At 42.8% G+C, this 26,651-nt stretch overlaps 1 long non-coding RNA gene across 2 annotated transcripts in view; it reads left to right on the top strand.

Annotated features, from left to right (window-relative positions):
* The first annotated feature begins 14,011 nt into the window (after positions 1–14,011).
* LOC144340558 (uncharacterized) overlaps positions 14,012–26,651 on the top strand; it is a 192,471-nt gene continuing 179,831 nt past the window's right edge. Inside the window, exons 1-2 of one of the 2 annotated variants that reach the window (XR_013416806.1) lie at positions 14,012–14,510; positions 15,744–18,534. This is a non-coding gene — a long non-coding RNA (uncharacterized LOC144340558). Of the gene's footprint in view, positions 14,511–15,743; positions 18,535–26,651 lie in introns of those variants that run through there. The other variant, XR_013416807.1, reaches the window with a different exon arrangement.

Here is a 26,651-nt window from a genome sequence, read left to right as displayed (position 1 = left end):
AGTTGAATGGTCAGGAGCGCTGTGTAGACAGTTGGGTTCTGTTGACTGGGAGGCTTCTCTTTGAGCTGAGTGGAAAGGGAATTTATGCCTTACACAGTAGCCCTCTGAGTGTCACAGTTAGGAAGGATTTTCTCTAATGTGCCAATACCCATGCTAATTGCCCTAGTTTCCTCCAGACATTTTATCGATTTTCTTTTGAAAAGACTATTTATTTATTTATTTATTTATTTATTTATTTTTGGCCTAGGAATAAATGCCTTGTTTCAGCTTCTGCTGAAAGAAGACAAGGAGGCAGATAGGAAGCTGTGGTTGGCTATTCCTTGTATAGACCTTCAACAAATTCCCCTGTTTTCAGATCTGGTTCTCACTCTTTATCTCTGTTGTATATACTCAGATTCTGGAGTAGGAAGCCAAGTAAGTTAATTCCTTCATTGCAGCAGTACCTTCCCCTCCTCGTTTATACATAAAGTGGCTACTTTCTTTGCTCTGCTTTATCCATTGGTCAATGTTTCTCCATCTGTGTTCTGTATTCCAGCAATTTATTAAACTCTTTAATCCACTGATGGCATGGTCTCATTATTCTTTATTTTTGGAGGTTTATACTTTTAAAAATTACTGTAGTTACAGTGAGGTATCATAGAAAGAAAATAGAAACTTTTATTTCTTCAGACCTACCATTCAGAAATGGAATTCTGTTTTATATAATTAAACATGAATGCTCTGTTGTTTGATGCAGATATGTTCAGGACTGTCATACCTACATTTTACATTCTACCTTGTGCAAAAAGAAAATTCCTTTTTTTTTTTTTTTTTTTTTTGAGACAGAGTTTTGCTTTTGTTGCCCAGGCTGGAGTGCAATGGCACGATCTCGGCTCACTGCAACCTCCGCCTCCTGGGTTCAAGCAATTCTCCTGCCTCAGCCTCCTGAGTAGCTGGGATTAAAGGCAGGTGCCACCATGCCTGGCTAATTTTTTGTATTTTTAGTAGAGATGTGGTTCTAAGTTTTTGTATTTTTGGTGGAGACAGGGTTTCACCATCTTGGCCAGGCTGATCTCAAACTCCTGACCTCAGGTGATCCACCTGCCTCAGCCTCCCAAAGTGCTGGGATTATAGGCGTGAGCCACCATGCTTGGCCAAGAAAATTACTTTCTTTGTCCCTTTTAATGCTTTTTGTCTTGAATTTAACTTTGATATTAATATTACAGCTTTCCTTATCTTTTTAACTGCTGTAATTTTTAAATCTTTAGCATTTATTTTATTTAATATTGTGAGCAGATAGTACAGAGTTCTCATAAATCCTTTCTCCTTCACATGTGATCTTCTCTATTATTAATCTTTAGAGTTTTCATGCTAAGATAAATATAACATCTGGTCAAGGCGGAGAATATGATTTCTAGTAGATTACCAGGAAAACTTCAGTAATAGTAGTCACAGCAAAGAATAAACCCAAAGCAATCTGGAGAAAGAGTTCAATATTAATAATAGAGAAGACTGACTTAATAGGTCTCTTATCTCAGAGATACTTTCGTTATAGAGGGTTCTGGAATCTCTATCACTGGAAAAACTTAAAGGATAAATATTAATATGGCTTTGGAAAGAAAAACTACATTAGTTCTACAATTACCTTGTTTTACCTTGGACAAAATGTTTATGAAGCTCCTACTGTGTACTAAAAACTTTGGTGGGTGTATGGAGTACAAAGACAAATGAAACATGAGCTATGCTTTGATGTCTAAATAAAGAGATAGACATGCAACCAAATAATTTAATACAGTGTTCTAAGCATAACAGAGTCTATTCCAAGTGAAGTCCTGGAACATAAGAGGGAGTGAGCAGTTTTCCTTAGGTGGGCCCAAAAAAGGTTCCAAATAATTGTGGCTTCAATTTTCTATCTTGACTACAAAGATTCATTCCGTGGTATTTATACCTGGAAAAACAGCATTTTACTTTTCTAAAACAATGGCCTTTGTGCATCTGGAATTTCACAGATGGTTCTCAGGTGTATAAGTCAGAATTCAATCAGAAAATAAAAGCCACACAGTCATTAGAATAAGGCAAGTTTAATATGAAGAATGACTATCCATGTGGGATTAGAATGATAAGAGACTGGCTAGTAAAATGTAAAGAGAACTCTAAAGAATTTAGGAACTGCAGATACAGGGAGAAGCCATTATGTATAGGACTGAGATAGAGCACCCAAGGAAAAGGATTTCCTTTCTCTCAGGGCTAAGATACATATCTCATTGGAATGGGCATAGCTGTGGCTCACTGGATAGTGGAGGAGTCCCTGAAATACCTTGACGAACTTGTTGGAAATCTTTCCTCTGAGGTGCTTAGGAAGATTTTGACAGGGACATACTGTGCCTCGCAATTCATTGCAACGTTACCTGAGGAATGTTGGGGGAGGTATTGGCCATTGAGTGCTTCTGGCTGCCATATGCTGCAGGAGCCAGGTGCTAGAGGAGCTCTTCACTATAGGAACTATTTATTGTAGGTGTCAGTGGCAAAGCCATGACTGCGGAAGCCTAGTGCTAAAGAAATTGGGTGCTGTAGCAGCCTGAGAAGAGGAGCATATAAGAACCACCAAGAGAACAATACCCTTTCTCCTCCAATGTCTCTCCTTCTCCCTCCACCAACAAAGCTTAACATGTGCTAGCTGGCAAAAAGAAAGTGTAAAAGACCCATATGCATTTTTACAGAGCAGGATATGAAAGATGGATTTTGAGCCCCAAGGCAAATAAATTGATAACTGACACAACAGGATAAATTTTTGTGACTTTCTCTAAAATGAATCATCTCTTTGAAAGTTCATATCATATTCCAGTGTTCATCCTACTGATGTCTTACTGATGGTTTACTGGTTTTCTTACTTGCAATATTTGCTTAGTAAACTTTTGACACTTTCATTTTGACATTTCTCTTGAGGTCTAAAATTTAGAAGCATGTCTGGCTTCAAGGTGTTGTTTCTCTGCCTTGACAGAACAATGGCATTTTGTGGTTTTCTATCTACAGAATTCTAAATTTGTAGTTCCTTAGTTAATTAATCCAACCTTTCACTGAATCTTTCTATGGTAACCCTAGTCATCATTTTCTTTCTCTGGTTGCTCCTTTCTCACTTTATGAAGAAGACTAAGGCAATAGCATAAAGTGAGAAAGGAGCAACCAGAGAAAGAAACAGTGATCCAAAAAAGGCTGAGAGAACTATAGAACTGTGCCCAAACCTTCTTTTTGGAATTCTTTTCAATGCTTGTAGAGATTTTGGAGAATGGAGATTTTATAAGACCTTTTTGCTGTGATACATAATCTGAATAATTAATGCTTGTCACATAATCTTATTTTTCCATAGCAGTGATATATTTGAATGTCTACTATGGGCTAAGTACCATTTAAAACAATATTTACCACCACTTATAAGATGCAAGTTATAATCATTTTTTATGGGAAAACTGAGTCTTACAAAGTTTAGATAATTTGATGTAGGCCAAGTCTTGGACCTGGGTATAAGTTCTGTGAAGGCAGATATTATAACTGTTTTGTTCACTTGTTACCCCTGGGGGCTGAAGAGTGTCTATCTATCACATAATAGGTGCTCAGTAAACATTTGTTGACTGGATGAATGATTCCCATATCTCCCTCTTTTTCAGTATTTCATATTGAGATTATTTAAGAGTTTGGGCCATGGCTCTCCTAGTTCTCTATAATGGATATTCCAATGGGTTCTGAGAGTAGGAAGATATTAGATGAAGGTAGTAATGTTGAACTGGTAAGCCGGAGGTCCTTGCAGGTGGGAATAGGCTAAGGCTGGCATAATCATACAGAACTCATGGCAGATCTAGAGAGAGGTAAGTCATCATTTAGTAAATGGCTTTGTCCTTCCATTTAATAGATTTCATACAGGAATCTTTAACCTAGGAAGTATCGTACCCAAGGGGTTCATGGGAGGTCCTCAGGAAGTCCACTGATTACTGAAATTGCATGTAAAGTTGTATTGTGATGTATTTTTCTAGGAGGAGGGTACACCATTTCTAGGGGACTGTGACACTAAAAATATTAACTATTCAATGAGAACACATCATTTACCTTTTTCTTGACAGGTATTTTTGTGTGATATTAGACTTGCCACATTCTTTTTGTTGATTTTTATTAAAAGGAGAAATTTCATTTTGTCCTACAAATAGTGAATTTTAAATTGTTTTTAGGTATAGTTGACATTTCTGAGCTTAGGCCTGGGGCACTTCTCTTACTGAAAAACCTATGTCACTCAGACGCCCGGAGAAAATATTAATTAATTTCCAATTTACTTGGAGGCAGGATGAAAATAATAGGTTGGGCTTTCCTTCTGACCACCCAAGATGCCAGCCACCCTGAATGCTTTTTCTTGTCCCTTCATGTTTTGAATCCAAACTAGCTAAATCAGGGTCTTTTAGAGGTTTTCTCTAAATAAGCTAGCAAGCATTGACCTGTTTCGAAACAAAACCCACAGACCTGCTTGCCTAATTTTGGCAACCAAAACCCTGTGGCTGCGAGCAAGTTTGCCTCCGCTTTGATCCATGATGTGTATGACAATATATTTTTTGGCTGTTCTAAAGCAGACTGCCAATTAGATCCAAATGTGTCAGACAGACTCAGAGAGGGTACTAGTGGCCAAGTTTCCATTAGTGGTTACTAGTGATTGATGCCTGCAGCTTTCTGTTCATGTACAAATAGAAACCTATTCTCATCTTTAATCTTGGGGTTGGAAGTTGAGGTAATGAGGAGAAAGTCCCAGAACACAATTAAATCTCTTTGTATCTCTCAACTTGTAACTTTTGTTTTCCATTTAACACAAGAAAGACTGAATATTAGGAAGTTGTGATTCTCTTGTTTAGACTAGGGCATGCTTTTCATTTGCTCCGATACAGAAGGATGAAGGGAGAAGGAAAGAAACCATGTTTATGGAAACACAGCTCTGTGCCTGTAACAGTGTTAGATGCTTTCCCACGTGACCTCATCTAATTCTCTAACAACTCTAGAAATCGAGGATTCATATTCCACATACTCTTAAGGAAACTGCAGTTCAGAGGAGAAGGAGAATACATTCTTCTGTGTTGTGCACATTGTAAGTGGCAAAACAAGTTGAAACAGGCAACTGTTGGCCTCAATGGCCTGTGGTATTTCCACTCCACGGTATAACAATGTAAGTGATTATGGTGTTAATCCTCCTGATACTGCAAAGGAGCTTTATGAAAACCTTGAATGCACAATGGGAATGGGAACTATTCTGAACAGCTTATTTAGTCTAAAAGCTTACCTGTGAGTCATCATAGACCAATACAAAAAAATCAGAAACCTAATTTCTAGATTTTAGCCTTTGCATTAAATACTTAGAAATAAGCTGGTCGGTCGGTCGGTCGGTCGGTCGGTCGGTCGGTCTGTCTGTCTGTCTGTCTATCTATCTATCTATCTATCTATCTATCTATCTATGTCTCTGCCTATAGTTTCTGAAACCAGAACCTTGTTCTGAGAAGTAAACTGTGCAAGAGGAAAGGATGAAGGAGAAAAAAGCCAAGCAAACCTCTTTTCTTTGTAATGAGTCATATTGCCTGCACTTGCATTTTCATTGACACCAGCTGGGACCGTTTCTGCCCCCTCCTCTCTCAAGGAAGACCTTAATGATGGTTCACAGGGCCTGAATCTTATTTGTGGTACCAATTAATTCTGGAAACTAAAAGTGCACTCATTTGAATGTATGTTTAATTTTTTTTCTTTCTCCCCCCTATACTTATTTTCTAGGGAAGTAATTTGACATTTGGGTCTGCATTACACCAAAGCGGGTGAAAGATACTTTGCTACAGTTTTTCAGGGAAGGGAGGTTTATTTAGCTGTGGTAAATAACTTAGAACAGAGGTTGGTAAACTTTTTCTGTAAATTGCTATATAGTAGGTACTTAAGGCTTCACAGGCCATATGGTCTTTGTGGTTACAACTCAACTGTGCTGTTGTAGTGTGAAAGCAGCCTGTCAACACATAAATGAGTCATTATGGTTGTGTTTCAATAAAACTGTATTTATACAAACAAGAGAGGGGCCATATTTGGCCCCTGGGCTGTGGTTTGCCAAACTTTGGCCTAGAACATATCTCAGGTTTTTCTCTGTTTGACACCCACTGCCAAGCACACAGTAAGTGCTCAATAAATAATAAATGTTTTTAAATAACTGCACATGTAAGGGAACAACAGAACTCTTTCCAGACTTTATAACTAGCAACTATGTTATACATTAAGAAATGAGTTGGTAGGAGTAGAGTCAATCTATAGATAGAAGAATAAAGCATGAGAGGTTAGGGCCTCAAGAAGCTACAGGAAAATTTTCATGCAGAATTCAAGCTTTCTGACTCTAATCAGTGGTGCATTTACTGAGCTCCTTTGATGCATGCAATTTTATATTATTTTACCATTTATTTTAAAGAAATCTATTTCTTTCAAAGAGAGTATTAATTTCTGTTGCATCAGATAAGCTCCTCTGGGTTGCAAGAGATAGAAAACCCAGTTCAAACAAGCTTACACAATACAAGGAAGTTGTTGGCTGATGAAACAGAAAAGTCTTGATATAGAGTAGGCTCCAGGCAAACTTGACTCAGGCACCCAAAGTTACCAAGAATCCAGTTCCTTTCTGCGTCCTCGTTCTGCCTATCACTTGGTCATCTTCATTGTCAGATTCCACCCTGTGGGGTGCTCCTTAAGGTGTTCTTACTTGGGATGGTAGAATAGGGAAAATGAACTAATTCCTCCTCAAACTTTTGCTGACTTTGGCCAATTGAAGAAACAGAGCACAGATAAAAAATGGACTAACGTGTCCTGGCTGGTGAGTGGGAAGCAAAATGAAACTGGGCAAGTCAACTGAATATTTGGCAGTCCTGAAGACGGGGAACAAACCAGGGAGTAGATGCATTCTAGGGAGACAGACATGTTTGGAGGTATGCAAGAGCCCAGCAAGTTTGCTTAGTCCAAAGTTGTTTAGAATCACTGGAGTATAACGGGTAACGGGGATATAAGGATGGATGGACAGGTAGGAGACGATCAAATCCGGAAGTGACTTGAAGAAATCGGCTTTTATCTCCAAGATAATTGAAGCATTGCTGAAGTCTGAGCAAGGAAGTGATGAGATGAGGCTTACGTGTTAGAAAAATTATGCTGATAGTTTTGTGGAAGGAGGTTGAGGGAGAAGTAGGGAGAAAATCAATGAACCGGATACAATTAGTTGGATGTAACATATGATGGTGGGTATGAACAAGAGAAGAGTAAGAGAGCCATTTAGATAGAATGAACCTGCTGGATATGGGGGAGAGTAAGTCAACCAGAATGACGCTAGTCTTCTATTTCAGCAGATCTGTGCGTGGTAAGGCCACAGTCCGTGATAAATAAATAACATATTTTGGCCGGGCACGGTGGCTCAAGCCTGTAATCCCAGCACTTTGGGAGGCCGAGACGGGCGGATCACAAGGTCAGGAGATCGAGACCATCCTGGCTAACCCGGTGAAACCCCGTCTCTACTAAAAAATACAAAAAACTAGCCGGGTGAGGTGGCGGGCGCCTGTAGTCCCAGCTACTCGGGAGGCTGAGGCAGCAGAAAGGCGTAAACCCGGGAGGCAGAGCTTGCAGTGAGCTGAGATCCGGCCACTGCACTCCAGCCTGGGTGACAGAGCGAGACTCCGTCTCAAAAAACAAAACAAAACAAAACAAAACAAAAAACATATTTCTCTGTATTTCCTTTTGAGGGCATAGACATAGGAATCTGAGATGTCTTGTTTATTTTTCCAGATATGCTGGATGGGAAGAACCCAAATAAAGGTGACAGTCTCCAAACAGTATCCTAATTGCTCAAGTCATGATAGGCTCTATGCAAGGTCTGTAACCAGTTTTTACCCATGGTCCATGGTCTGACTGTCCGAAGCATAAGTGAAGATAGAATTCAGACAGAATTCAGATGTAGCCCCAGAGCCCCTGGATACTCAGTCTTTTCAAATACCACTGGGTGGAAACCATTGTGACGGAAACTTCTGTATAACCTTTTTTGGCTTCTGTTGCTAATGGAACATACTCTAGGCATCAAAGCCATTGTCAGTTCTGAAGGAGAAAAATGCCTCTCTTTGGCTTTTGTAAATATCTTGGCTGGGGGATTCACCATATGCAAATGCCTTAGGCATCCTGGCGGTGAGGGCAGAGAACACTGTGTCCATCTGTGACTCAGCCAGGCCCCACAAAGAGCAATCACCAAACCCGTGGAGGGAGAAGGAGAATTGGAAGGAGCCTCAGCATTGTTCTGGCCGTGGGAACATATGTTGGGAATATTGTTCCAGCCACTGCCAAAGGGCTCCCAGCATTGCTTCCCAGGCAACATCATGTGTTACACTGGCGACAGTAGCAGCCGCACAGGTTGAATGACCACTGCGGGGGTGGACAGATGCTCAGAGACCAGTGTGGGCAGTTAGGCTTTGCAGGACACCATCCCCCTCTACAGGGGGTCAGAATGGAAAGAATTGTGGGTGGGAGCCAACGGAACATATTATTTAAGAGAGATTGGTTCTTTAGTTAGAAAATGCTTAGAGATATGGCAGAAAGGATTCTAAATTGAAATGCAGTGTCATTGTCATTAGATCCAGGAAGTCTTTGAAAGTTGAGTTAGTTGCTTTTCAGGTAAAACCAGTCCCCAAATCGTAGTTGAATCGGTAGTGCAGGATTAGGCAAATAGGCAGATGTGGCATACAAAGAAATAGAAAAGACAGCTATGAATGTTGGACAAGAAAGCTTTTTTGTCTACTCTCCAGCTTCCTTACTTCTCTGGATCCTTCTTTCTTGTCTATTAACAATGCTGTCTCTTGGCCGGGTGCGGTAGATCACGCCTGTAATCCCAGCACTCTGGGAGGCCGAGGCGGGCGGATCACCTGAGGTCAGGAGTTCAAGACCAGCCCAGCCAATATTGTGAAATGCCGTCTCTACTAAAAATTAAAAAAAAAAAAAATTAGCCTGGTGTGGTGGCAGGCACCTGTGACCCCAGCTACTTGTGAGGCTGAGGCAGGAGAATCGCTTGAACCCAGGAGGCGGAGGTTGCAGTGAGCCGAAATTGAGCCATTGCACTCCAGCCTGGGCAACAAGAGTGAAACTCCATCTCAAAACAACAACAACAACAACACCTCTCTCCTGATATTATGGCAAGGAAAGAGTTCCCTGAGACTTGGTTTTAGACACAAATGAACAAATGAAGTAGTAGGAGTTCTGTTCAATCTAGTTCAGCATCCTCTGTTGAATGTTCACTATGGGTGGGGCGATGTGCTATGGATGAAGGTCAGGGGAGGTGGTGAAAACAAGACACAGTCCGTATTCCCAAGGTGCTCACGGTCTTTCGGGGAAGACGGGCATCTTTTAAAGTAACTATTACACAAATCAAACTGTAGTAAGTGCTCTAAGAAAGGTATAAACAAGATAGACAAGTGAAGGTATTTTGACTAGAGACATAGGAGAGATGCAGGAAAGAACTGACCTGGGTAGAAAGATGGAGTAAGAGACAGTGCAAGAGCAAGATGGCCACAGTGATAGACAAAAGCACTAGAATGTTCCGACAGTAAACGTCCCCACATAAACACCGCTGGGATAGGTGGCATGGCAGAGAGCCCCCCCATGATTAACTTGCTTCTCTGAGGGTATTGGAATTGGGACAGTTGCTTTTTCAGGTTTAGGAAAGTTTAACACCTGAGAGTCTGAGACAGACTAAAGAAGGGCCACTCCTCTTTGGGGATGGGTGATTCTCCAGGAACAGACTAAACACAAAGGCTCCTGTGACCTTTCACAGACTGTGCCAGGACGGGAGAAAACTAAGAGTTTTTCCTGGTCTGTGTTTCCTTAGTTAATATTTATCAAGAGTCCTTCCTGGGTGCTGTGGAAACCCCCTGATCACAAGGAATGTGAAGTCAGATGGAGAAGATACAGAAGCTGCTTTTACTGCTTTAAATATGACACTGATGTTTTTCAGAGACCCTGGAGATACTAAAACCATTCATCTATTAAAGCCGTTCTCTTAGACCTCTATTCTGTGCAAGCCATGAAAGAACAGGCCTTCAGGAAGTCCTGCTTTATGTATTTTTTGAGACATGCATTTCTGAAAACTTGACTAAACTATACGCTTACCTGATTTTGATTCAGCGACTGCCTCTAGAGAAGATTGGGTTAGAGTATTACGCGGAATTTTCACAGTCAACAAAGCCCATCCTAAGAAAAGTGGAAAAATGCAGGTGCCAACCCACAAGCCCTACAGAAGACGAGGGGTGGGGTGTGGAATGTGGACAGGGCAGAAAGTCACATTTCTTGAAGAACTTTATTCACCAGGCACTGTGCTAGGTACTTTAGAGGCAATCCTTAGTCTCCACTATGTCCTAAATGAAAAAAATAGGTGGCATCTCTAAATAACAATGAAGAAACTGAGACCTGAGTGGTTAAGCAACTTGCCTAAGGCTCATCTACTCAGCAATGATGCAGCCATTATTTGCAGGCCAGAATCCAAGGTTTATTCCCTGCTCAGCTGCCCTGGGGAGAGTGCTGCTCTATCAGAAAACAATGCTGTTCTTTCATTGTGCTAATACCAGGAAAGGAGGAAGTGCAAACAGTACTACCACTCGGCTAGGGCAAGACTTCTCATACTTTTTTTGTCCACCACTGTAGTAAGAAATACATTTTAAAGGAAGACCCAGTGCAGCTGTATATATAAACCTTCACATTTTTATATATGGAACTGAATGAAGCAAGTCTTATGTTTAGTAAGTGGGAAGTGCTCTGACTTCTACTGAAGTAATCTGATCTATTAGTTCATAAAACAAACAAAATGCTGATCCTGATCCTGCAGGTTGGGGGTGGTCTGCACAGCAAAAGCATTCTTTGGGTGTTTCAGACTGGAGATTTGTTTGCACTTTTGGACAAAGGAATTTTCACAGCCTCTTTCCTCTTTTGCATTCATTTCTCGGGCTAAGGACCCAAGGTTACCATTTTATGACTTATTTTTCCTGTAAAGGCTGTCTGGTTCTATAATCTCCAAGAGCCTTTCACTCTACTTCTGTGTAGGGTTACATCCCATAATATATTCTACATCTTCACCTTTCTGAGAACAAAGGACTCTACTGTAGCCCTAATCTGTTGATGACATTTGCACAGACACAGCTCTGAGGGTGTGTGCATAACAGGCGGGTTAACGCAGGAGGAGGGCTCCCTGGTCCTACCCCTACTGTGGGGCATAGACTATTTTTAGATGCAAAAGTTTGGAAAGGCATTTACTCATTCCTGTTAATTATATCAATTTTCTTTTTCAAGGAATAAACTACAGTTATTCTCTACTGTGTACACAATCATAGAGGAGTTTCGAATGTGAGAAAGTTGGTCATGTTTGCTTTTTAAAAAATTCCCCCTTATCTAGGTTAGGTATATAGATTTCCCCCTTATGACTTCTATTTTTAAATCAGCGCTTTTAAACTTCATCTGCTGAATTTTTTGCTAGAGTTGGTGGTCCCTGGTACTGAGATGACAATGTGCTAGCAGCCACTCTGGCGGCGCTTGAAGAGCCCTTCAGCCCGCCAGGGCACCTTGGGAGGCCCTCTCTGGCCTGACTGAGGCCGGAGCCTCCTGCCTCTGCTTGCGGGGAGGTGTGGAGGAAAAGGCGCGGGCGGGAACTCCGGCTGCGCTCGCGGGCCGGTGTGAGTTCTGGCGGGCGTGGGCGCGGGCTCAGCGGGCCCCGCACACGGAGCGGCCAGACTGCACTGCCGGCCCAGGGCAGTGAGGGGCTTAGCACCCGGGCCAGCAGCTGCGGAGGTTGCGCCGGGTCCCCTAGCAGTGCAGGCATGCCGGTACCACACTCAAATTCTCACCAGGTCTTAGCTGCCTCCTGGCGTGGCAGGGCTTAGGACCTACAGCCCGCCATGTCTGAGCTCCTCTCCCTGCGGTGGGCTCCCGCGCGGCCTGAGCCGCCTCGACGGCCACCGCCCCCTGCTCTGTGGCGCCCGGTCCCATCGACAGCCCAAGGGCTCAGGAGTGCAGGTGCGGCTCAGGATTGGCGGGCAGCTCCGCCTGCAACCCCAGAGCAAGATCCACTGCATGAAGCTATCTGGGCTCCTGAGCCAGACGGCGACTTGGAGGACTTTTATATCTAGCAGGAGGATTGTATGTGCACCAATCAGCACTCTGTGTCTAGCTCAGGGTTTGTAAATACACCAATCAGTACTCTCTGTCTAGCTCAAGGTTTGTACATACACCAATTGATACTCTGTATCTCGCTAACTAGCACTCTGTGACTCTGTGTCTAGTTTAAGGATTGTAAACGCACCAATCAGCACTCTGTGAAAACAGACCAATCAGCTCTCTGTAAAAGAGACCAATCAGCTCTCTGTAAAATGGACCAATCAGCAGGATGTGGGTGGGGCCAGATAAGGGAATAAAAGCAGGCTGCCCAAGCGGGCAAAGAACTACCGGGGGGGTGACGTTGCTGTTTGCTGTTAGTCTTGCTGGTGGTCATTTTTTTGGGTTTTTTGTTGCTTTAATGAGCTGTAACACACATTGGGAAGGTCTGTGGTTTTATTTCTGAAGCTAGGAAGGCCGTGAAGACACTGGGAAGGCTGAACAATTTCAGACAGGCTGTTTTGAAGAGTTGTAATACTCACCAGGGAGACCGTGAACCCACTGGAAAGAAAAAGGTCCAGACCCTGAAAGCAAACTTCAGATAAGCCATCTTTAACGACTATGATACTCAACTGTGAGGATCCATGGCTTCATTTTTTTTTTTTTTTTTTTTTTTTTTTTTGAGACGGAGTCTTGCTGTGTCACCCAGGCTGGAGTGCAGTGGCGCGATCTCGGCTCACTGCAAGCTCCGCTTCCCGGGTTCACGCCATTCTCCTGCCTCAGCCTCCGAGTAGCTGGGACTACAGGCGCCCGCCACCACGCCCGGCTAGTTTTTTGTATTTTTAGTAGAGACGGGGTTTCACCATGTTAGCCAGGATGGTCTCGATCTCCTGACTTCGTGATACACCCGCCTCGGCCTCCCAAAGTACTGGGATTACAGGCTTGAGCCACCGCGCCCGGCCGGCTTCATTCTTTAAGTGGGTGAGACCAAGAACGCACCAGTGCGGGACACTGAAGGACCACGAATTATGCATCTCCATGTTTTAGTCTGTTCACGCTGCATAACAAAATGGCTGAAACTATAGGAATTTTACTTTTTTTTGGTTCTGGAGATTAAGGAAGTCCAAGATAATGGTCTTGGCTAGGAAGGTTTTATTCTGTGGCTGCTCTTTGCTTGTAGGCAGCTGCCTTTTTGCTGTGTGCTCACATGACCTTCTTGAGAGAACTCTGGTCTCTTCTTTCTATAAGGGTACTGATCCCATCATGGGGGTTCTAGGATGACCGCATTTAAACCTCCCAAAAGACCCCACCTAAAAATACCAACACATTGGGGACATTAACCTCAATTTCGGAGGGATGGAAACATTCAGTCCATAATACTTTGTACGCTCAAGTTGTATGATGGAGGAAGAGAGAAGCTTGTTAGAGGGCCCACTTAAGTGAACTTTGCTCTAGAGAGCGCATCCTAGCTACTCTTAACTTACCCTTTGTGCTTAGTTCTTTCAAGGGCACACTGATTTCAGCATCTTCGTCATAGTTGAAATTAAAGCTCTGAATGTTAAATTGGAAGGCTGCTGTGCACGAATTTTTGTGTTTAGTATTAAGGCCTCTTGAATGCATGCACTTGAGAAATGTACGCTGCTCTGTGCAAATCATACAATTTATCCATCAGCTTCCATCGTTAATTTAACATACTGGTAGCAGAGAAGGCACTACTCAGTTCTCAAGTGACTGCCTTAATCATACTCTCCCCTTTCTTTGGTTCTTCCACTTAGTATTTCTAGTGTCATCTTCCTCCTCTTTGATTCTTCACTGCCTCTTCCTTCTTGCTCAGGAAGACGTGAATAAAGGAGCAGTGAGCTGTTTACTTTTCTGCATGTGTACCGGAAGGAGCCAGACCTGGTACATTCATTTGAGATAAGCAGAGTTGGGTTGTAGTTAAATGTTTGCAGAGAATGTTCCAAGGAAAACAGTGTGCGGGTTTAGGTAGGGAAAGTGCCCTGTGAGTCAGTATCAGATGAAGCCTTTGTTGTGGTGCTGGGAATGTGGTACTTGGGCTATGGAGAAAGACTCCCACAACCTGAATAATAGCCTGTGGCCAAGAGACTTCTGTGTCTTCCAAGTAAAGCGGGCTACTGGGCAAATTCCAACTCCGGTGATCACATTTTTTTCAACATTAATCTTTCTCAGAAATACGGAGTTTTCTAAAGTGTTTTGCCAAGGCGTCCCTTGGAAGCCTGTCTATTCTTCTGGCTGAACCAACCTAAGTCACATCACTCCAGATACCATGGAGGATATCCATATAGTTATATGGAATCATAGAAATTTGTAGACGGATGAACCTTAGGGATTATCAAGTCCAACCTTCTTGATTTCAGGTAAGGAAAGCAAAGCTCCCTGGCTAGTGTCTTTTGCCAAGTGGCAAAAGAACTGGGCCTCTGTCTGGGCTTCCTGACTCTCACTCAATTCATGATTCTGTTGAATATGCCCCGGTTGGGAAAGTCTATGTTTTGTTTTGTTTTTCGGTTGCGGTAGGCTTCCTTTGAGGATGGCTTGGTATTTTAGCAAAATGCTGGGAGTTTTGCAAGCTCATGGTTTAATAGGCAGGGTTGGCATTGATTTCACGTCTAGCCGAGCTAGTAGTGGATAGAGAGGTGATAAATAAAGCTTAGAAAATGTGCTGGGATAAAATCTCTTAAGTCAACAAAACTAAAGCCATGTTGCATTCAAGACTGAATTTTGTTATTAATTCATTCTGGGGTCGGACTGGAACATTAGCTTTCCCTAGGCAGTTTTCATGGGCAATTGTATGAAGAGCTTCTCTGTCTTTAGGCATTGCGATCTATACTGAGGGAGGGGAGGGTGTGGTATTACAGAGGAGGACTGAAGGAGTGAGCTGTGTAGCCAGGAAGGAAACGGCATTTATGATTTGAAACATATTTTTCTTCTCGGTTATTTTCTTCTCTTTTTATTGAAATACAGGTTATCTAACATCTTAAGGCTTCCTCTGATAAGACGGAAACGAAAGATTAATTAACAATGTGTTTTATGGCAGGTTATGTGTTCATAAAAGGTCTTTTGACGGGAAGCCAGGAGACCAAGTAGCCTCAGTTGTGCCACTAAGAAGTCAAGAGCACCCAACAAGTCACTTCTACCCCTTGACCTCCACTTTTTTTTTTTTTTTTTTTTCTATGTTGCTCGGACTGGAGTGCAGTGTCACGATCTCAGCTCACTGCAACCTCTGCCTCCTGGGTTGAAGCGATTCTCGTGTCTCAGCCTCCTGAGTAGCTGGGACTACAGGCGAGTGCCACCATGCCTAGCTGTTTTGTATTTTTAGTAGAGATGGGGTTTTAACCATGTTGCCCAGACTGGTCTCGAACTTCTGGCCTCAAGAGATCCTCCTGCCTTGGACTCCCAAGGTACTGGGATTATAGGCATGAGCCGCCATACCCAGTCAAACCCCAGTTCCTTTATCAGTGTCATGAAGAGGTGAATTATTAATAGATGACTTCTTGGATTTTCTTCTAGCTTTGAAATTCTATATTATCACTTAGAGCGAGAGACCTTGTTCCTGAAACCGTTCTAATTGGGTTGTGTATTCTGCCACACAGTGCAACGGCTGCTAATGCATACGGTCCAGAATTGCCTGGTTTGCTCATTAGCACCCTGAGGATCCTGAGTCCAAGGCTGCCTTCCTTTCCCTACCAGAAGCTGATTAGGAAGATTTCATAATCTGGAGATGGATGGGATGTCCCAGACTGCAACCTCTACCTCCTGAGTTCAAGCGATTCTCGTGCCTCAGCCTCCTGAGTAGCTGGGATTACAGGCGTGCGACACCATGCCCAGCTGTTTTGTATTTTTAGTAGAGATGGAGTTTCACCATGTTGCCCAGACTGGTCTCGAACTTCTGGCCTCAAGAGATCCTCCTGCCTTGGACTCCCAAAGTGCTGGGATTATAGGCATGAGGCGCCATACCCAGCCAAACCCCAGTTTCTTTATCAGTGTCATGAAGAGGTGAATTATTAATAGATGACTTCTTGGGGTTTCTTCTAGCTTTGAAATTCTAGATTATCAGAGCAAGAGACCTTGTTCCTGAAACCGTTCTGATTGGGTTGTGTATTCTGCCACACAGTGCAACAGCTGCTAATGCATACGGTCCAGAATTGCCTGGTTTGCTCATTAGCACCCTGAGGATCCTGAGTCCAAGGCTGCCTTCCTTCCCCTACTAGAAGCTGATTAGGAAAATTTCATAATTTGGAGATGGATGGGATGTCCCAAAGACATCTTGTCCAAAGGATTCTTTCATCTCTTGTCTTGAAGGCTTGTTGTGCTACAGGTACTTTACTCAGTGTCTGCCCTGGGAGGGTAGTCCCCTTCCTCTCACAGGATCTCTCATCTGGTAGAGGTCGTGAAGGGCTCTTGGCAAGTATCTTTGATTGTTTGAGGCAAGACTCAGGTGATGGTAAATGAAACTCGCCTGGGGACATTCCCTAATGGCTCAGTGCTCAGCCACTTCACTTCTGGGCCACAGATCAGCCTTTTCTGACTGCCCCCTTGGAACTGCTGATCCCTCAGGCTGCTTCTTCAGGTCTTAGGGCCAGCCCTTCTTTCAGGGAGTCTCTACCCCTTGCCCAGCATGTGCTTTGTTCACGTAGGGTTCTAACCACTCGTCTACATGGCATCCGATGGTTTTCGGCCCCTAATCTTACATCTTACACACACACACACACACACACGCGCGCGCGCTTTTTAAGTAAATTTTAATTTAATTTTTTTGTTTTTGAGAGACAGGGTCTTGCTCTGTCACCTAAGCTGGAGTGCTGTGGCATGATCACAGTGTGCGCCACCATGCCTGGCTAATTTTTAATTTTTTTGTAGAGATGGGGTCTCACTGTCTCACTATGTTCCCCAGGCTGGTCTTGAGCTCCTGGGCTCAAGGGATCCTCCTGCGTCAGCCTCCCAAAGTCCTGGGATTACAGGTGTGAGCCACCATGCCTGGCCAGGAATGTGAGTTTTCTTGGGTCATAGCTTGGTAGAAAGGTGGTGAGGACCCCTGTGACTATGAGAGGTGGGAGGATAGCAGGAAAGACCTCTTGGATATTGAAACATAGAAAACTGTTGATGACAATTAAAAAAAAAAAGTGAGAATCCTCTGGGGCAGAAACCTCGAGAACAACATTGCCTAAAACTCAATGGTAAGTTTTTGTTTAGGAGCTGTAGTTTTCTATTAAACCTAAGCTTTTAGTAAAAGTTTGTTTCATGAGGTAGTAGTGATAGAGTGTTGCTTTGAATGCTGGAAAGGAGGAGGGAAGGTGGTGGCCAAAGGTGTGGGAATGGGATGAGAAATCAGAGCAGTATCCACAGGAAGCAAAGTGAGAAGTAAGACTGAGAAATCAGCAATAGCAGGAATTCGGAGTGGGATGAACCAGGAGAACATGTCTTCTGGATGCCTGGAAAAATTAGGGAGGGTATTCGATGGAAGATGGCAGATAACTGTGAAAAGGGTGACCCTAGGTAGACCTGAGGATGTTTGGTTTATCTAAATGTGACATCCACACACACAATTGTGTGCAAAATGATCTGGCATCATGCAGTACATTGGATGAGGCTGTGCACTCCCGAACCATGTAAGTCCACGGTTGCACATTAAAATCTCATGTTGAGCTTTAGAAAATACTTTGCCCTGTTCCCTCCCAGGTAGTCTGCTCTAATTGATCAGATGTGAATCCTAGACACTGAAGTTTTAAAAAAGATCTCAGGTGATTCCTAGTGTGCAGGTAGATTTGAGAAAAATCGACCAAATTGTAATTTTAAGGTGAGTTGCATCCAAGTGATTTTTACTCATTTCTATGTTTATTTCAATTATAGAGACTTAAGGGTAATCTGGGGGGTATTGTCAGCAAAAGTAATTCCCAAGAAAGGTTTATAAAACATCAAAAGTTTATACTCCGAACTATACAACATTTTAAAGCTATGTGTCAGGGACATGAAGATATGAATAAAGCATTGAACCTAGAGTTTCATTTTGATTCAGACAAACACTGTATTGAAAGTTTAATTTCCTTATCTGTCAAATAGAGCTAATCATGGTATCTGCCCAACCTCACAATTTTGGAATTAAACAATAAAGTAATAGATGCAAACCTACTTGACAAAGTTAGAAAGTTTTATTTCTAATACTGTGGGGTATTGTTTTTGTTTTTATGCAGTCCCAGTCATGAAGGATTGTATATGTGTGTATATATATATACGTATACATATTTAAAGGTACATATGTATTTATAAAACACCTAATTATATAAACATAACATATTTATAAATGTGTGTTGTATATTAGGTATTTATATGTATACTGATAGGTACATTTATATACACAAAAATATATAAAAATATATGTCTGCATATACACGTGTATGTACATGTATACAAGGTAGCCACTGGGCCTTTGGAAGCAAGGCCTTTGGAGCCTAAGGAGTGCTGTGCCATGCACAGAGAAACCGCTCAATCACAGGTGCTGATAATTCCCAGGACTACCACCAGCCTCGCCTTTGTGCTGACAAGACTTCCTGATATATCCTCAAGAATGATCAAATGAACTGCATGCCTTATTTCTGTTTCTGCTCTTGGATGACTTCTGTGAAATCATCTCTAGGTAAGGGATTGTTATAATTTAGGATCTTTAAGATGAAGGGCAGCCCTTCATTGATTAGGGGGACGCAAGATGGAAATAAAGGTTTTATTACTTATAGGTCCTGGAGGTTACATGTCATGCCCAGAGGACACACACTGAGGTCAGGGAGCACATGAAGACAGAGAGAGAATGGAATCCATGCACCAATGACTTTACTGGGTCCACGGTGTTATCCAGGCAGGTTTCCAGTGGGAGTTTTACCTGGTGGGTTTAGCGCAAGCAGGCATGAGTTCAGGAGGTCATGCTGTGATTGAGTGGTGGTCACTGTGACACATCTGCACAGTCTACGTGGGCTGTGGGAGTCAGCAGGGCCTGTCCAGCACACTGTATCTAGCTGTCACTGGGCAGGGGGTCACCAGGAGGAAGTTGTATAAGGCAGATATCTGGATGGACCACATTGGGGGATTAGGTTTGGGAGTATAGAACTAGAAACTGTGCCAAGGATAACTAAGCCCTGCTTCTGGTATGAGAAAGTTAAATTTATATTCAAAATGGATGCTGAGACAACATAAAATGATAAGAATTCACTTCAGGGATATAACCTGGAGGTTAGCATGGGGAATGGGATGCCCTGGAGAGCCACGGCCACTTTCCCAGCTCTCAGACAAAAGCATTCACAAGGATGTTATAGAGTTTCTTAGAAGGGCCACTGGCAGGAATGGCCCTCCCTGTGCCCCTGTGCCCCCCACCCCCCGCCCCGACCCATGAGGAATGGCCCTTCTCAGTAGCTCTTTTCAATTCCTCTCCATCCCAGGTTACTTCTGCCGCATGTTGAAACTCTCAGTGACAGAGAAGTTCTGGGCTCTTCATCCCTGTTTTGGGGCAGGGAATCTCTCTTTTGGCCTTGGGCTGTCCCTAGTAAGGAAGGAGCTCTAACAAGGCTTTTGTGTATGTGTCAGAAGACGGCCCACCCAGCGGGAGCGCAGCAGCTCTGTTCTAGGCCCAAAAGGAAGCTCTGTAAGAACAGTCTGAGGGGAGGAGCAGCGGTTGGTGGGCATGCTGCTAAGTCACGTTAGGGGATTCCAGTAAACACATAAAAAGAATGTGGTGGTTCCCCTTCTTACACAACAGCCTAGAATGTACTTTCCATACAGTGCATCCTCAGGGAGGATTAAGAAATAAGGAATTAAGGACATGGTTTTAGGCCCTGATTTCTTTGCTGCTTAGAGCTCTTCTTTCCTCCCTTATCTTGGGGTTTTTCAAGGTATTCAAGGTCCAAGATTGAAGCTGGGATTTAGGAAGGTCACTCTGAATTTTGTTCAGCTCAAGGTACACCTTGTTTTAGGTATTCAAGGGAATTCAAGAGAGGGCAGTGGCAATGGACTGAGAGAACATCTACCTTCATCCTCATTCCCCTGTTGCCAGCAGTGAGACGACCAATGCTGGCTGTAGATATGATTACCTTTGGTCCCCATGGAAGGTCTGTGGGCCTGGAGGTGCAGGTGTGGGACATCAGGGCACCCCCCTGGCAGTACCATTTTGTTCTTCAAGACTCCTTTTCCACAGCTTCTGGAAAGCTCTTAATGTTAGAAGGGAATGGTCTTCGGACCACGGAGAGACAGGGGTCTGCATTGAAGTCTGAATCCTGCTTCTGGTTAGCCCTGGGACCTCAGGCCATTTCCGACATGTCATCCCCTCCCCTTCCCCTGTTTACCTGTTGAATGGAAACACTCTGTCAATTATAAAGTATTACACGGAGTTAAAATATTATTGTTCAGATTTGGTGCTTACATGGAGGCTAGCTTGATTTCTATTGAGCACATGTGTGTGTGGTGGGAGAAGAACTTCAACAGGGAGGTAAAGGTCAGAAAATGTAGTATATGTGCCGTGGAAACGAGCACAAGTTCAGAAAATTTAAAAGTGCGGCTGCTGGCCGGGCGCAGTGGCTCACGCCTGTAATCCCAGCACTTTGGGAGGCTGAGGCGGGTGGATCACGTGAGGTCAGGAGTTTGAAACCAGCGTGGTCAACATGGCGAAACCCTGTCTCTACTAAAAATACAAAAATTAGCCGGGCATAGTGGCAGGCGCCTGTAATCCCAGCTATTTGGGACACCGAAGCAGGAGAATCACTTGAACTCAAAGATTGCAGGGAGCTGAGATTGCGCCACTACACTCCAGCCTGGGTGACAGAGCAAGACTCTGTCTCAAAAAAAAAAAAAGTGTGGCTGTTGACAGGCATGGAGGGAAAAAAGAGCAGAGTGGACACTTCTCACAGAGTGTGATCAGTTATATAGACCAGAAGGAAGAAGTTGAGGGGCAGAAAGGGTGAAAAGCTATCTGGGCCTTGTGTTAAAATCTATGAGAGATGACTATTTTTTTTTTTTTTAGTGGGAGGAGCTGGTGACTTAAAAACTCTCCCTACAGGCGCTCACATTTGATTGTTACTTTTTCCTTTAGATGAAACATGGTTCTTTCACCACAATTCTCATTTAAAATATAGATATTTCTTGAAGAGGTAGCATGTTAAGCTATCTATTCCTTTTCCTGTTCATTTTCCTTCTGACGGGGCAGCCTGGGTAAAAATGATGGCACGGAATTATCTGGAAAGGGAAAATCGAAATCAGGATGTGGAACAGAGGGCTTTAGAGACTCTTCTTCTTCATCACTTTGCTTTGGTTTTAGTTTCACTGGGATTTGCTGAGAGGACAGGGAATGAGTGCCCCAGGCTGTCTGCCTGAGACTGGAATTGAGGCAGGGGTGAGATGTTAACCAGAGAGCTGGGAAGGCAAATCCCTGGTATCCAGAAGCTGAATAGCACTTCTGTTCCCTCTCTGTATGCTATTGAGTGTGTTGGCCCAGCACGGTGGAAACACCGCATTACCAGGCAGAGCACCTCATGCTTCTGCAGAGAAAATGCTTTTCCGCCTCAGCTTGTGTCGCCCCAGATGCACTCTGATCTCAGAGGGAAATGTGTGCTAATGGTAATTAATGAATAACCTATCGCAGTTTACAAAAACCTTTCAAATCCAGCACGGCATTAGGTTCTCATGTGTTCCTCTCAGGGTGCTAGATGAAATTCTGACTCTAATTCCTCTAGTAGATGAGGAAATAAGAACGCGGAGTTGCTTAAGATTACTCACTTGGAAAGTCATGAAGTTGCCCGGAAGCAATATGGCTCTCCCTTGCACCAAATCTTACTGTTGACAATGACGATGGTGGGTGCTTCTCTTACTGGAATATCAGTTTATTTCTCCAGCTCTTCTCTGAGGAAAATAATACCCCTGAGGACAAATTTGAGGCACTCTTATGTGAAATGCTGACTCCCTGAGAAGAAAGGGAACGTTGGAAGCCAGGAATGCTTGTGCAGTTCCTCTCATGCTGCAGTTTTCTGGTGCCATCTGCTGCTCTGTTCAAGTAATGGCAGACAAATGGCTCTTGGTTGAAGAAGGGCAATGGTTGTAGTGAAGTGAGTCTTTCGGGTAACAGAATTGAGTTTTTTATCAAACTAGGGTGTGCGTAGGTCATTGTACTCATTTCAGTGGTTTATGAGGACTTTTTAAAAGTTGTCTTTTCCCATTTATGCAGCCAACAGACACATGAAAAAATGCTTATCATCACTGGCCATCAGAGAAATGCAAATCAAAACCACAATGAGATACCATCTCACACCAGTTAGAATGGCGATCATTAAAAAGTCAGGAAACAACAGATGCTGGAGAGGATGTGGAGAAATAGGAACACTTTTACACTGTTGGTGGGACTGTAAACTAGTTCAACCATTATGGAAGACTGTGTGGTGATTCCTTAAGGATCTAGAACCAGAAATACCATTTGACCCAGCCGTCCCATTACTGGGTATATACCCAAAGGATTATAAGTCATGCTGCTATAAAGACACATGCACACGGATGTTTATTGCAGCACTATTCACAATAGCAAAGACTTAGAACCAACCCAAATATCCATCAGTGAGAGACTGGATTAAGGAAATGTGGCACATATATACCATGGAATACTATGCAGCCATAAAAAAGGATGAGTTTGTGTCCTTTGTAGGGACATGGATGCAGCTGGAAACCATCATTCTGAGCAAACTATCGCAAGAACAGAAAACCAAACACTGCATGTTCTCACTCATAGGTGGGAATTGGGCAATAAGAACACTTGGACACAGGAAGGGGAACATCACACACCAGGGCCTATTGTGGGGTGGGGGGAGGGGGGAGGGATAGCATTAGGAGATATACCTAATGTAAATGATGAGTTAATGGGTGCAGCACACCAACATGGCACATGTATACATATGTAACAAACCTGCATGTTGTGCACATGTACCCTAGAACGTAAAGTATAAAAAAAAAAGTTGTCTTTTCCCCAAGAAACTAGGATTGCCCGGAAAGATCTGATGTGCACCTCATGGTATGCTATGCTATTAATTATACCCATGAATAGTTGCATATTAAGAGAGACAGAAAGAAAGAACAGTAATTCCTTCCAAAGGAGGGATCCCTCCAGTAGACTCTGAGTATTTGAGGGTAAGAACCAATTTAGTTATCTTCATACCACTAACCTACCAAGTGCCTGCCACCAGTTGTGGGCACCAATGAAATATATGCTCAGTCTGTCACCAATGGTACAATTTTGAGCATGGTGGCATATGGATGAGACTATGTACATCCTCCCTGGCCAGCAGTCTTCTCAGAACATGAGTGAGTTATGGAATTCTTCTCTTATTTCCACGGAGGCAGGTAGCCTGAGCATGGGGGATATACAACTTTAAGAGACAAATCCAATCCAGTTCTTTATAAAGGACAGGGCTGGATTTTACTTTTAGAGGCTAGTTAAGGAACATGAAAAGATGACAGCATTTAATCTATAAAATGGAGAGAATGTGACATAATCCATTTGTAGGCCCCATTCTTAACATCGAGAATTAGGATTAGAGACAGGGACTCTAGCCGAGGGACGGGGCAGGAATAGTTCCTAAGTTTAGAAAAGTTTCCACTGGGGCAGAGATTCCCAAGATATGCCTCTTGCGTCTCATGAGAAGATACAGAAGGCAGACTTGGAAGCAGTTTTTTCTTTGGACATCTTGCTCCTGCTAACCACCTGTGCAAGGCATCGCCAGGTGTCCCTAGCCCTAGATTTCACCCAGCTACTTCTTGTGGGCTGTGGGGAGGGTGTGGAGCAGCATCTGCTAATGTTCAATCTAACACCCACATATAATAGCTTGGGGCCTTTCTGTTAGGAAGTGGGAGTATTGCTGAGGAGGCAGAGTCTACAGGCCTAAAATGAGAATGATGATATCTCCCCTTTATTTTATTTTTACACTTAATTCAGCAAGCAGCTATGTGCATGAACAGGTGTGTGAGTTAAAATATGCCTTTACATGTGATTATTTAAAGGAAACTAAGTTCTTTTGAAAAGCAAAGAATCTTTTTGCAAAGTGAATAATCATGACACAATTCAATTGATAATCTATGAGTTAGCTAGGATGTATTCATTAAAAGGTCTCTGTTGTTACCCACATTTTATATGTTTAAGGGAATATAGAAGAACTTTTAGTCTTTGACCAAGAAATGGATTAGCTGGTAAGTATTGAGGCAAAAATACATGTTCTTATTTATAAAATTATAAGATTATTTATACAAAATTATATAATATTAATATGATAAATATACGTTACAAATTGGTTTCTAGATCAACTCTCCAAAATCAATTAAATCTATGATATAGGTGAAATCACAACATTTGTAATTAAGAAGAATGCTGATAGAATGTTCAAAATTATAAAGGAGATAAAAATACTGAGTAGAAATATGTGTTTAGTTCTCATTAAAATGTTTGAGTAGATATTTGAGTATTAAAAACACAAGAAGAGATTTTCGTTAAGCTTGAAGAACTCCAAGAATTTGAGATGTTGGTGCCTTGATTCTTGTGGCTAATTCAATCTAAAAACGTGCAGCTTTGCTGTCTGAGTGCATACATATATATATACTAGTTTTTACTTACCAATTAGGCAGTTTCTCTCTCAGAACTGAAACAGAGGAAGTAAGGAGAGATTTTCCTGGACTTTCTAGGTAAGATCTAGAAGACAAAGATGGAGGAATAGAGTTGGACAAAAATATGTATAGGTGTGATAATACAGATACAGTTATCTTGGTCTGTGAGTGATTACTGGCCTGTAAGTGGAAAAATTAAGAAAATCAACTCATGTTAGTTTGCACACTTCCCTGATTCCTGAAAGAAGAGCTTTATCTGCTGGAGTTTCCATGTTGACTGACAATCATATATGTTAAAAGGAGAACAACATTTTACATGTTTAATGACTTTTGGAAAGTCATTTGCAATTTTTTTTTTTTTTTCACACAGCAGCATTATACAGTGGTTTGGGAAAGGAATTTCAATTTGGGAATTTTATTTAAAATCAAAATTCAATTGCCTTCCCCAAACTCCTTTAAAGTTGCTAATTTTTATTCTGATACCACTAGTGAAGGGCCTAACTCGGGCTTCTCAGGATGACATCCCAATAAAATCCCGTGGCAACCAAGCTCTTCGCGACAAGTACTCAGCTGCCTTTCTATCTCTGTGTGTGTTGAACAGGGAGACAGCTGTGAGTCATCAAATACACATTGGGGCCATTTGGGAACTAATCTTTATAAAGATGAAAACTGCGTCTGAGTGTTTATTGATGTCTTCACTTCAGTGCAAGATAAAGAAGCTCCGCCAAGTAATGCAGTGGGCCCTCAGAGTGTGGTCCTGGGACCCGCCATGTCAGCATCAGTAGGGAACTTGTTAAAAAAGCAGTTCTCCAGTGAGAACACATGGACACAGGGAGGGGAAGAACACGCACTGGAGTCTGTCCAGGAGGGGGGTTGTGGAGGGAAAGGGAAAACATCAAGATAAATAGCTAATGCATGCTGGGCTTAATACCTTAGATGATGGTGAAGCGGCTACATTACCTGGGGTATATATCCTGGGGTTTGTCGTGGTGTGCCAGGAAAATTTAGGACACAGACACACATGAGGAGTTTAGGAGTAGAGGTTTAATAGGCAGAAGAGAAGAAGAGAAACAGCTCTCTTTATAGGGAGAGGGTTCTCCCAGTGGAAAGGAGGGGGCCAGCGGTAAATGTGCCAGGTTTTATAGTCAGATTTGAGGAGGTGATGTCTCATTTACATAGGACTCACAGATTGGTTCAATTGGGTACGATGTTTACATAGTGTATGGGGAAGGCTGGTTCCGCACCCTAATCTTACTATGCAAATGGACTTTCCAGTTGACTGGGGACATCTTGTCTGCTCCTCGCTGGACACGTGGCTGATAAAGGGAAGGGAAGACAGAGCCACCATCTTGAACATGTCTTGTCCCTAGTTCCTGGCAGCATTCACCCATGCAAGCTCCTAGCTTGCTTGTCTATGTCTGCAGCTTGACTTTACAGGCTACTCTTTCTTAGAAAATGATTTTGGGCTGCTTTTCGTTAAAAAAAAAAAAGCCTCACTGATGACTCCCATACGCTTACTATCTGCCTAAGTGATTTCTTCTTAACTCCTATATCAATGGGCTAATAGGTGCCCTGCACACAAACCACTATGGCACACGTTTACCTATGTAACAAACCTGCATGTCCTGCACATGTATCCTGGAACTTAAAATTAAATTTAAAAAAATTTTTAAAAAGCAGTTCTTGAGCCCCATTCCAGACCTCTTGAATGAGAAACTTGGGAAAGAGGGTTCAGTAATCTGTGTTTTAATACATCCTCCTGGGGATTGTGATGCAAGCTTAATATTGAGAACCACTGAGTAATGTGTGAATGAGGTCAGGAGAGTTAAAGAAGTAGGCTAAGGGGAGAAGTCAATTCAGGCTAATTCACTCCAAAACACCAACAT

Source organism: Macaca mulatta, chromosome 4 (assembly GCF_049350105.2).
Source record: "Macaca mulatta isolate MMU2019108-1 chromosome 4, T2T-MMU8v2.0, whole genome shotgun sequence".
NCBI classification, from domain to species: domain Eukaryota; kingdom Metazoa; phylum Chordata; class Mammalia; order Primates; family Cercopithecidae; genus Macaca; species Macaca mulatta.
Note: the sequence above shows the minus strand (reverse complement) of the source record. Positions and strands in the feature narration are given on the sequence as shown.